Source organism: Rhodamnia argentea, chromosome 8 (assembly GCF_020921035.1).
Source record: "Rhodamnia argentea isolate NSW1041297 chromosome 8, ASM2092103v1, whole genome shotgun sequence".
Lineage (NCBI taxonomy): Eukaryota > Viridiplantae > Streptophyta > Magnoliopsida > Myrtales > Myrtaceae > Rhodamnia > Rhodamnia argentea.
This window is the reverse complement of record NC_063157.1, coordinates 18,081,323-18,093,960: the sequence shown is the minus strand read 5'-3', so window position 1 is coordinate 18,093,960 and position 12,638 is coordinate 18,081,323.

The following is a 12,638-nucleotide window of genomic DNA, read 5'->3' as shown; positions in this document are numbered from 1 at the left end:
TAAATCATTCATTTTTTGCAAAATAAATGGAGACTTAGCCACGAAGTTCTGGTAGCGAAAGAATCGTAGAGAAAGAAGTAATTAATTTAGGGGATGTTCTATCGCTGATTAGTGGGAAAAGTACACTAGAAGTACCATAACTTGTGTACGGCGTTCACTTAAGTGCCATAACTTTCAAAACGTTCACTTAAATGCCATAACTTTCAAAAAATTGTTCACTTGAGTGCTACGTCAGAGCAAAATCATTCACTTGAGTGCTACAGTAACTTTTCCGGCGTGCCACGTCAGCTTTCCGGCGTACCATGTCGCCTTTCCGGCATCTACGGTAACTTTTTCGATGTGCTACAGTAACTTTTTCAGCGTCTACAGCAACTTTTCCGACTGCCACATCAGCTTTTTCGGCTGCCACATCAACATGACACTCAAGTGAACGGTTTTTAAAAGCTATGGCACTTAAGTGAACGTTTTGAAAGTTATGGCACTCAAGTAAACGCCGTACAAAAGTTATGTCACTTCTAGTGTACTTTTCCCCTGATTAGTCGTAGTAATTGTTTTGTATTGTTAGCGACAAAAAGGTTGTGAGAGAAATGTACATGTGGTTTTTGCACGGAAATAGTCTACCACAGAGTATAGAGTTATTACCTACTTATATATAGATGATATAGTGATTGTTGATACAAATATGCATCATAGATGAAGCTAAAAACAAAAATTTGGGAGAAATGGATATAATTTTAGGTACGAAAGTTATCAAACATAATGGGAGTTATGTTTTAAGCCAAGACCACTATGCGCAAAAAATTATTCAATATATCAGTATTTGGGTATTAAAGAGTCAAACATGCCATATGGTGTGTTAATTAAATTGATGAAAAATACCAGGCAACCTTTAGCACAATTAGAATATGCTAGTGCAATATGAAGTATAATATATGCTATGCATTGCACTAGACTGGATATAGCCTTAATTATGTGGAAATTATCTAGATTTACTTGTAATCCTGGTATTGTGCATTAGATGAAGGAGGATTTATATCCTTGGGAGGATCTTTACCTCGGGTTCTAGACTTTTTCCTTTTCTTTTTGAAGGATTTTCAAATTCTAATTGGATAACTAGCACAATTGATAACGAGTTAACATTGGGTTTACAAGCCTGCAAATGACGTGATTTGTTGGGAATCAAAGAAGCAAACATATATGGTTCATTCAACAGTGGAATATGCATTCATAGCAATAAGAGTGGCGAATAAAGAAGCCGAATGACTGTTGAATTTGCTATTGGATAAAGAATTCTGGCCATAACCAAAGGTAGCATTACGGTAGTGAGACAATCATGTCTAAGGTATATGGTAAATATGCAATGGAAAATCAAGACATATTATCTACGAAACGCGTATGTTCAACAATTAATTATTTACGAAATTATCTTAGTAATTTGGCTGATCCATTCACTAAGAGGCTCTTGATAGGTTCAGCTAGCAAGACTGCCAAAGGAATGGTTCATAGACCAATTGACAATAATCAAGTACAATGGCGACCCAACTTTACAATTTCTCACGATTTGTCAAAGTTTAACAAGTAAAAACAAGATATTATATTTTGATAATGATCAAGTATTGGGGCACAAGGTTAGTACTCATGAAAGTTAGGAGGATGAGTATAAGAAAGCACTCTTAATGAGTTCAAGTTTTAGAAAGGCAAGGCAATGTTAAGTGAACAAGTTAGGAACTCCACTTATATGAACATAAGAGATAGTGCCACTTCTAACAGAAGTCTGATGAACTTTTGCATATATTCATGAATGCAAGAGGAAGCATAAAGCTATAAAAGTGCTAAGCCATAGGAAATTTCTAACCAAATATGTATGATTTCATACGTTTGATAGTTCGATTAACAAATGAAATCATGGTTCCGAGTTTTATCTACTACTAATTTCGCTAAGGAAATTATTTACACTAATTGAAGTTTCAAATTTTGATGGATACCTTCTTGTATATATGAATTTATGTAAGCTAGTGCAGATAACAAACTAAGTGGAGGACTATTGAAATAATTTGTTATCACGAAAAAGGGTGATTGTTAAACACGAAAAGAGGTGATTGTTGGATATGAAAAGAGATGATTGTTGATATGAAGAAAAGTTATAATTGATCTTGAAAGTGGTGATGGTTCCGATAAGGTATCATTCACAAGGTATCATAAATAGGACCAAATCACATATTGTTCATAACAACAACTTTCTCTTCTTTATAACTCTCTCTGCGTTACAACATCCTCTCTTTTTCTTTTTTCACACACAAGTCTAACAACACATTCAAAGTGAAATTTCAAGAGAGTTATTGCTGAACTCATTTCTATGTGGTTTTGGTGTATATCCTAAAGGTGTATTTATTTTAAACCCGGCAGCAACAATAGTGAGAGAAAATAATACCATAAAGACAGTGATCATCATCACACATCAAAATATTAAAGAATTATAAACTACTGTTCTATCTTGATCAGCAATCAAATTTTCCTAACAAAGTAACGCCATTGGGGAAAATAAATTGGGGCGGTGCAAAAGAGAGATTCACGAAAATCACCATACGCCGATGTGATCCTAACTTCAAGTGAGCCGAGAGTAATCAAGATAGGTTCGCGGTTCAGCACTCAGGTATAAAGTGAGTGTATGCGATTTCAAGTGATACGATGAGACTACCAAATCTTAGTGCCAGGAGATGTAAATCATAAGGAATTGATATTACATCCACAAGGACATATTCATTCTCAAATCGCCGACTAGTGATCTAAATAGAGCCCACATGGCAAAAACTAAAATACAGGGAGAAAAAAAAAACGACAAAAAGAAGAACAGATAGGAACTCACTCAAAGCCTGCTCTGCGGACAACCGCCTGTTAATATCCCTACATATATATTATCCTCCTCACTAAATCCTAAATATCCCTAAACACCACCCTAGAGCGATTAGTGATGTAAATAAAAAGCACATATACTTTAAAATAAGATAAGATGTTACATCATTCAAAGCAAAAGTAAGTTTTGTCTCATTCTTCAAATTCCCATTAGCCCCGTTAATTTACTACTTTAATATCGTACCGCATTTTAGCTTCAAAGAGAAAAATAACAAATTGGCCAAATAAGGAGGTTAGAAAGGTCAAAATGAGAAAGTTAACTACCCACTTTTCCCATAAAAAAAAATTAAATTCCTTAATCAACCTTTAATTGTCAGACAGAGTGAGAGGGAGAGAGCATAGTGAGAGTCAATAACTGGAAATCACGCATTAAGGCAACGTAAGGATGTATTTGTCAGAGATTTAGGATTATCACAATGCATGTCTCCTTAACAGGGGGAATTCACTGCAAATACTAGCTTGGCTCTTTATTGCCAAGATAATAGTTTACTTTTTAACATCCATCGTGCAGTGCCTATAGTTCCTTCTTCTTCTTCTTCTTCTTCTTTTTTTGTTTGTGTGTGGTGGTGGTTGTTTTGGGGGGGGGCGGGGGGGGGAGGTAAGGCAGTGCCTATAGTTCTTGATAGACAGAAAACTCAAAGTCCACACGTTCGGGTAGTAGCTAAAGCCTTACGTATGTTTGGTGGAGATCATATTGACTGTGGTACTATAGTAGGTAAACTATACCTTATAGTTGTTCAGGATTCCGAATAACATATATGGTCTGTCAAGGTACAAAACACCTTAAACTAGTTCTTAGACAACCTTCTTATAGAGAACTAGAAGAACACAATTATACTGGGACCAAGCAGTATATGGTACCACCGGTTGCTTCAAGCCCCACCACCACCGCACCCGGACCAACAACATGTGTTTCGTCGGTCGCCGGCAGCGACTGCAATATCATGTAGCGCCACCCTCCCAGGCTCAGTACTAATGCCGCCAAGGGCTCCCACCGTCCCTCACGTCGCCTTACTTAGGTACCTTTCTTATATACACGCATACATCAAGTTCGTGCCCAATTCATGTCGGTCTATTTCTTTGCCTCTCTCTTTCCTCGTAGCTCTCTCCTTGCTAAAGTTTGTCCCCGCTTTTACGGCTTTGTTCGATGGATGATGAACTACTACGTGTTCTCTGGCACTCAGGAATCTTTCACGATCATCATCAACTCGATCTTTTCACAGTTGAGTATAAATTGTATGCTTTCATGGACATTTTCGGATTCCGATTGAACATTTGGGTAGATGCATGTCGTGTGCGATTGAAAAGGCGAGCACCTTATCTAGGGGAGAATAAAAAAAAAACTCAAGATTCTCGACTTTATTGCTAATACGGTCACGTCGAAACTAACATCGAGCCATACATGAGATTGGTTTATACTCTTTTATTACAAATAGCAATAATAAATCAACTGAAAGACAACGAAAATCGTTTACCTCCTACATACTCCTTATTACACACGGAAACTAATACATCAATCAACTCGTAATTTACCACAGTGAGGCTAGTTGTATCGAGGTGCAAACCTGGGCTCGCCATCAGTGGGAGGGTAAGCTTCATCATCTGAAACACAGATAACTTCTTTCAGTCCTGGAAAAACAATTCTTTTGATGAGCCCCAGTCGCATTTGATTGAAAATAAAAGACCTTTAACCTCCCAATGGAACTTAAGAATAGTAAATTAGTAACTAAATTGAAATACTTACGGCTCAATTTCTTTGCTTCGCTTTCGCTTTCGCTAAGCCTCACTTTGCAAACCCATTGATTATTTTATAGGTGTAGATCAGAGAATCCGCCGACTTGCTGCTCAAACATTGATAAGATATCCAAATTACGAGTATGTATCAAAGTTAGAATTAGTTGGATCGATAGATTACTTCGAAAGGAAAAAAAGAACACCAATATATGCCAATATAGCTATGCAATCTTATTTTCCCTTAAAGAGGACTCTAGATCATATGATATGCAACCCTAGATAAACCGACCAAATGAGAACTCATTCGTCTCGATCATAAAGGTGGCCTCGGAGGAGTTATGGGTTCGATATATCCTATGAACTTGAATTTTTTTTTTGGTCCGTACATAAACTTGACTTAAAATAAAATCTCCTTTGAACCAGAAATTAGATACTCTCCTCCCAGAACTTCCCGAAGAAGTTTGAGGGCATGAGCCTCTGAACTCTTAAGTGAAGGATCCAAATAAACCACGTGAATCTGTGAACTTAAAATAACATATTTCGTTAGTACGCAGAAGTACTTAATAATCATCGTAGTACAAAAAATTTACCACAATCAATATTTCTCCATCGGGAAGAAAAGTTTTGGGACCTGTTTGTTTGGCATTAGCTTTCTCGTCAAAATCTAAAATATTGTCTGAATTTCCAAAATTTAAGAAAAAATTAGGTAAAAGGACACCCTAAGTGCTAATATTTGTGTACGGTGCTCACTTTGGTGTCAATTTATTTTTTTTATTACTTAGATGCCAATTTTTTTTAAAATGATTATTTAATTGCCAAATCTGGTGAGGTCGTCAGAATTTCTCACCATTGGCACTAAAGTAATCATTTTTCACCGATTTGACACTTAAGTGACCCAAAAAAAATTGGTACCAAAGTAAGCGTGTACACAAATATTAACATTTGAGATGGCCTTATGCCAAAAAAGTTACATATAACTATACGTGTTTCAAATGACATGGAGAATTAGGCTCCATTTATTTCGCGAAAAATGAATGACTTAAAAAATATTTTCCTAAAAATGGTTATATGTATTTCTTACCAAAAAAAAAGGAGAAAAGTTTCAATAAAAAGTCATAAAATTATTGTATTTGTATCAATTCAGTTATAAATCTTTTGATGGTGCTAATTCAGTCCTCAACATTTTGCATTAGTGTCAATTTAGTCTTAAACATTTTGCATTTGTGTTTATTGAGTTAATTCGATCAATTTTGGCTAAAAATTCACTAACGTGAACGTTTGTTGTCCTACATATTATGGCTGGCGCTAGTGTGGATATCCTACGTCGGCGCCAGCCATGTCACGTAGGACAATCATTCACATCAATGAACTTTCAAGCAAAATTGACAGGATTGACTCAATTGACACAAATACTAAATTTTTAGGATTGAATTATCATTAATGCAAAAGGTTTAGGACAGAATTAACACCAATACAATAGGTTTATGACTTTTTTTACACTTTCCACATAAAAGAATGGACAAAATATTTTTATCATCCACATAAAAAATTTTAGACGTATATTGTCGTAGATACTGAAAAATATTTTTATCATCCACAAAAAAATTTTAGACTTATATTGGTGTCGATATTGAAAATTTTTCAATTAAATGGTTATTTCAAGAGATCAACACATCCCAGTAGGGCAAAGATTTTCTCAAGTTCCTCAATCCAAGATTCCGCTTCCTCAGGGTTTCTTGTACCAACAAACTTTGATGGTTTCAATTTCGGAAGCTGTTCAATTAATCCCTGCAGCACGTTGTTGGCCTTGGGCTTGTTGTTCCATTAGTTTCCCGACATTTGTGAAAATCTGAATGATTCCCTCGATTTGTGTGTCGTGCATGGCCTTTTCCCTTGGATTTTCTCCTTTGGTAGCCATACTTTTTGGGTAAAAAAGTTAAAACTAACTGAAATAGTCACCATCGATTAGCATAAACGTTCTCTCCAATCTTAAGCAAAATTGTTTTTATTATTATCCTTTTATTGACAAAAGCGTTCACGGGAATTGAACCTAGGTCGCTTTCGGACTCTTTCATTCCCCTTGCCACCAGACCAAAGCACTGGTAGTGTTAGAAAATGTTATCTTTTTCTTTTTATACCTACCACACAGACGTTCGTGAGTTTGGGTTGTGGAATAACAAGGCCCGCTAAACTCTTAGTAATACTATGACTAGCAGCTCAAATTAAACAATCATCAAACATTCATATGCAAATATCATGTACTACTCATGTAACTTATCCCGTGCGTCCGGCTCGTTACTTGGATGGATTGCAATCGGGATGTTTCCAACGACTCAAACACTCCCACTATACCTTATCACTCTAATGTATAAACCGTGCTCGATACCACCCAAACGGGGGATGTGACGTCTCAAGATAATCCCCTTCTGACTTACCAATATTAACTCATCTAACCAATGTTTTCATGATGGAATTTTCTCTACAATTTTGGCGTGCGGACAAGGAGCAACCAAAACATTGAGTAATAGACTTCTTCATTTGAGTCGAACAACTCCTTTTGTTTACTATATTGCATCTACTATTTACACATCAAATAATTCCCCCATAGAACTACATCTAGTCAAGATTGTGGGAAAAGGAAGGGCTCTCGCAACTTCTCCCATCTAATAAACACTCATATTCAAACTTCTTACTGGACATCTTAGCCCTCGTGTCTCACAATCATACCTATTATCATACTATCCAGGTTGGAGATCCATGGTAGTTTACTCCTGAGTAGGCAATCGTCCTTCCCGGAAGCCTGGGGGGCCGTCAAAGTCTTGGAGAGGCCCAACTAGTTTGCCGTCGATATTCAGCTGCCAGGCTACGAACTGCATTGGAACTCGCTCCATCCTACTCACATTAAGCCATACAGTAGATTTAATCCTAGTAAACACAACACCGAAATTGATGCACACCATGTCCCTTTCTTGAATGTCCACCCCCGTAACGAAACCGATTCGCGATATCGACCGAGCCATTGCTAGTTCCCTAAAAAATGAAGGGATGAGCACACAGCCCAATAGGAAAATCACTAGCTTTAAGATAGAGAAGAAGTTCTAACACTCGATATCGCGAGCCACAAAGCTATCTTGTGATTCATTACTCAAATTATCAAGCACGACATTAATCATAATATCAATCATAAACTTAACAAGTGCATCAGATTTTTCTTTTTACTTTCGAGCTTTCTTTTCCTGAGCCTTCCCTTACTCAAGATAACCGTGTACGACATTTTTCATAATGTCAAGCATAAACTCAATAAATACCACAAACATTCTTTCTTTTCACTTTTGGGCTTTCTTTTCTCGAGCCTCACCTCAAGGCTTTCGATACCGGTCAACCCCACCATCGTACGTGTACGACGGCAGAAACATATCATAACATCATTAGGTAAACGATGTCTATGTTATTGCCTCAAGTAATACTTTTAGCGAATGATGACAGATAATTCCGTTGTCGCGAGCAACGATCAGAAAGTACGTTATTTCCTCAAGCCCCTACATCATTTCTTTTCTCACTCACAATGGTAGAAATCATCTTTAAAATGACAACCACACTCTTGCACATGCATGATTCATTTCTTAATCTTACCATATACACATTCTAAGAACTATAACAGCCTGACTTATGTCCTTAATCCTTGATCGGAGTTCCGACGTCCCAAGGCGTCGTTTGATTCTAATTATGAGCTATGCTTTAATTTTATATTATATAGTGTTAGAGGGTGCATCCAGAAGCTTAAAACAAACAGAGGCCATACAAACACAAGTGCATGCATAAAAACATATGGCAGGCATGCCTAATAAGGTATGACCTTAGAAGGTTTTACTAATAACACACATAAACCACGCATATCAAAACATTTGTTTTATATATATATATATATATATATATATATATATATATATATGAGTTAGTTATCTTAGATTTTATTAAAACGACATCATAAAATACACTGGGAAGATTACAAGGAAAATTACTCCAAGTACTATCCACATCTCCATTTGCGTTATATCCTCTCAAGTCGCAGGAACTTGGGTATCTAAAATAAAAGTTCAACAACAAGGAGTGAGCAAAAACTCAACGAGTAAAACCTCTAATCAAACAACTACATTATCCGTTCGTCATCCATTTGGACAGCAAATCTAACAAGCAATGAATTAACGAAAGCACTACAACTCACCATGAAGTACTCATGCAAAGTCTATAATTGAAACAAGCATCTTAGCAACCAAATTTACCACAAAATACAAGAACCGCCTTACCGTCTTCACCCCCAAATACCTCTAGAAGTCATCCCACAATCTAAATACCGCCTTACCTATTAGACCTTGAATTTCACTCACTCAACGTCAATAGTACTCTTTTCATCTTAAATCCAAGGAATGGAAGCCCAAACCTCAAGAATCCCTTAAAGCTCATAGCTAAACCATCATTAGGCATCCTTCAATGTCTAATTCACCCCATTTCAGCAAAATTTTCGATGAGTAGACCTCAAATCCGAGCAACCCCAGGGCCCAAAGGTCATAATATACCCCATTTACACCACTATGTGAGCCACAACTCCATGAACCCATCCCATAGCCCACGGCCGAACACCCATGTATAAAACCACTCCAAAATTCCATCGGTTCTTTGACATCCAAGGCGATCAGCTTATGAATTCTAACTACCATGACCCGAGTAAGTTGACCTAAGCAGCAAATCGTTTGTATGAAGACATTTTCCCTTATGTGCACATGAAACTTCTTCGTAGTATACCCATTTTTAAAGCATCATAGATTACCAAAACCAACGATCATCGGACAATCTAGGAGTTAGATTAGAAGTAGTACTTGCCTAGGATTGAGGGTCGAAGAAGACAGAGCTAGATTCACCAACGAAACGAGTTCAATCGCCTCTTTCTTCTTTTAGGTGTGGCGGCCACCAATCGAAAGGGAGAGAGAGGGCGACGTCAAGGGCAAGCGACAGCTTGAGGTCTCGAGGATCTACCATCGACAAGCTGTGGCGCCATGGTGTCGGCCAAACAAGAGAGAGAGAGAGAGAGAGAGAGACGCATCTGGAGGAGAAAGCAAGGGAAAGAGAGAGAGCTCGGTGGGGGGCATAATCCATGAATAGGAGAGGGGCAAAAATGGGGGAGAGAGAATATGAGGATTTATATAGAGGAGTAGGGTAAAGTCAATGGAGTGTGGCAGTTCAAGGGAAACTTCACGCTCTTTTCGTGAGCCAATGCCGATACGAGTTAACTTCTCGATGACTAAAACAATTAATGACAAGTAACAGTCCACAATTATATTTCCATTGCACCCAACTATAATTCTGCATTTCATAATCCATTACACTACAATTTATTCAACCCCCATTCATAATCTCGGATACTTCACTTCAATAATGAACAATCTGCTCATAATCTAATCGACCAGAAATTTAGGCCGTCGTAGAAACGTCCTATATCATATGCAAAAAATACTCATGCACACAAGAATGACTTGTTTCTCAATCTCCCTTTAGCAAATTTATACACACGTTCCGACACACATTTAACTCATATATGAGGAACAACCATGCATTCACTACATCACAGTATTAAACTAACACCCATATATCAAATATAGTAATTTCCCTACCTTTTCCGAAGAATACATGTGAAAGACCTTGAAGACGAGCGTGGAAGTAGGAAGTCGAGAATGATAACACGTTGGGGAGAGAGTATGAGCGAGAGAGAGAGAGTGTGTGTGGCATGAGAGAGAGCACTTGGTGGATATTGGAAATGAAGAAATCATACCCCTATTTATAGTAGTTTTCAAGCTTCTCTCACAAGTTCCTTCGTTAATGACATTGCTTTGGTCTCTTAATCACATTGGTCCACTTAAAAGCCTATCTTTCTTAGGTTTCTAGACTCGCTACTTATCGGCATTTAATTAGTCCACTTGTTTAGGCTATTAATCTTAGGTTTCTAGAGTAGCTATATATCCCCATTTGATTGGTCTATTCGTATGGTTATTAATGAAACTTATCTTATCATTTAATACTTGACAATTATCATTTAATACTTGACAATGACATTGATCTTATCCTATCATTAAATGTTGAATATGACATTGATCTTATCCCTTATCCAATTGATTTACCATTGACTTACCATTGACTCGTGCATTCTTATCCAATTGACCCACCATTGCTTACTTTTTTAACCAACTGCTAACGATCACGAAACATGGAAACGAAGATGGAAGCCCCGGAGACGTGACCATACGGTCGTCGCGGCTAACCGGGCGAGTCGGATCGGTAATTATCACCCCAGCCCATTTTGTCATTTGCCTTTAGTTAGGCCATCTTGTTACATTTTCTTAATTTTAATGGTTGTTCTATATTCCTTCTAGAAAAACATTTAATAATTTCTTCTAAGCTAAATTGTGGATGTCTTACAACAAAATAACATGATAATCAACGGTCGATAACACTTTCTTTCAATTTTCATGCTTGAAAATTCCTTTTTCAAATGCTTAGTCGAAGATGTTAAAGCCTTCATTTCAGCTTGCATTGAGTCAACATCCTCCAACTCATCTGCTAATGTAGGTGGAGGTTGATGTCATCCTTCAAGAAACTCCAATATCACCTCTGTCGCTCGTCCGGAGAATTTCCCATCGATCCATTTGAAACATTTGTACTTCGAACCTTCTCTAAACCTGGCACATCCACTAAATCTTCTACCCTGATTCAACCGAATCCAAGATGTTCTTATTAGATTTGATAACCCACAATAACAATAACACTCACTTACTTCTTGCCTTCGAGAAGAATTAGGATTAGGGTTCGAGCTGTTGCTGAAGCCACTAGTGAAGCTTCTGCCCTCTATTTGCATGTTTGAGCTCCGAATTTTTTTAGGCAAACTATAATTGGGGTTTGGGTTTGAAATTGGAGATTCTCTTCAATTGGCTAATTTATAGTTCTTATTTGAAGGGAGAGGGATTTAATGACATCATGCAAGCTTTAAATACTAAGTGGGCTTTCTAGTGAGCCACCTCGACTTCACTTATTAATAAAATAAAGCCACATCGGATTTTTGGCAAAGCATATGGAAGTTGGCATCCAACATCTTTTTTTGAAAAATTCTCTCTTAAGAGATTCGGATGAAACTTTTGGCATCAAAGTGAGCGCCATACGCAACTTTTAACAAATGCTTCCTTCTTAATGAAGAATATGTTTGTGAGCACCTTCTTGTAGTGCATAAAAGCATTTAATAGCTTTATGGCTTACAAACCAGATTACAAGAGCAACATAAGCTTCCAAACATTGATACTTGTCCAATAATGCGGAACCAACGACAGCTAGCTCTCAAGTTGGATCATTGAAAATGAAAGTTTGATGGTCATCAAGAGTCATCCGACAAGTTTGATATACCGAAAATTTCTAACCGGACTGCTTTTGAGAAAATTTGTTAAACATTCAACTAAACCAACTTTACATTTCCATTGCACTATTTATCATCATGTTATGTGCAATCATAAACTATTCCATGTAAACTATATTTCAAACATGCCTCACAGGCATTCATTAACATGACCTTTATCAATGGCTTTAGGCATTCCAAAGATTGATACTTGTCCAAGAATGCAAAAGCACCATGTACATACTAATGTATATAGAATCGAGCTAGAATTTTTTGGAGAATGTGCTAATTGTTTAATAAACCAAGGTCAATCTCCAAACCCGTGAAACAATTCTCTACGGCCACTTGCACAAGAATAGTCTAAAGGCCAACGAAACACTGTGTGGGAGGGAGGGAGGGCCTAGGAAGTAGGATTTGCTCATGCGAAGATAATATCATGGACAATCCATGAACATTGTGCGTAGAGATGTTAATATGAGTCATTGACCCACTTTTTAACTCACTTTTATACACATAGGTTATATATGGGTCCACTAAATTTAAAAAATGGGTTAAA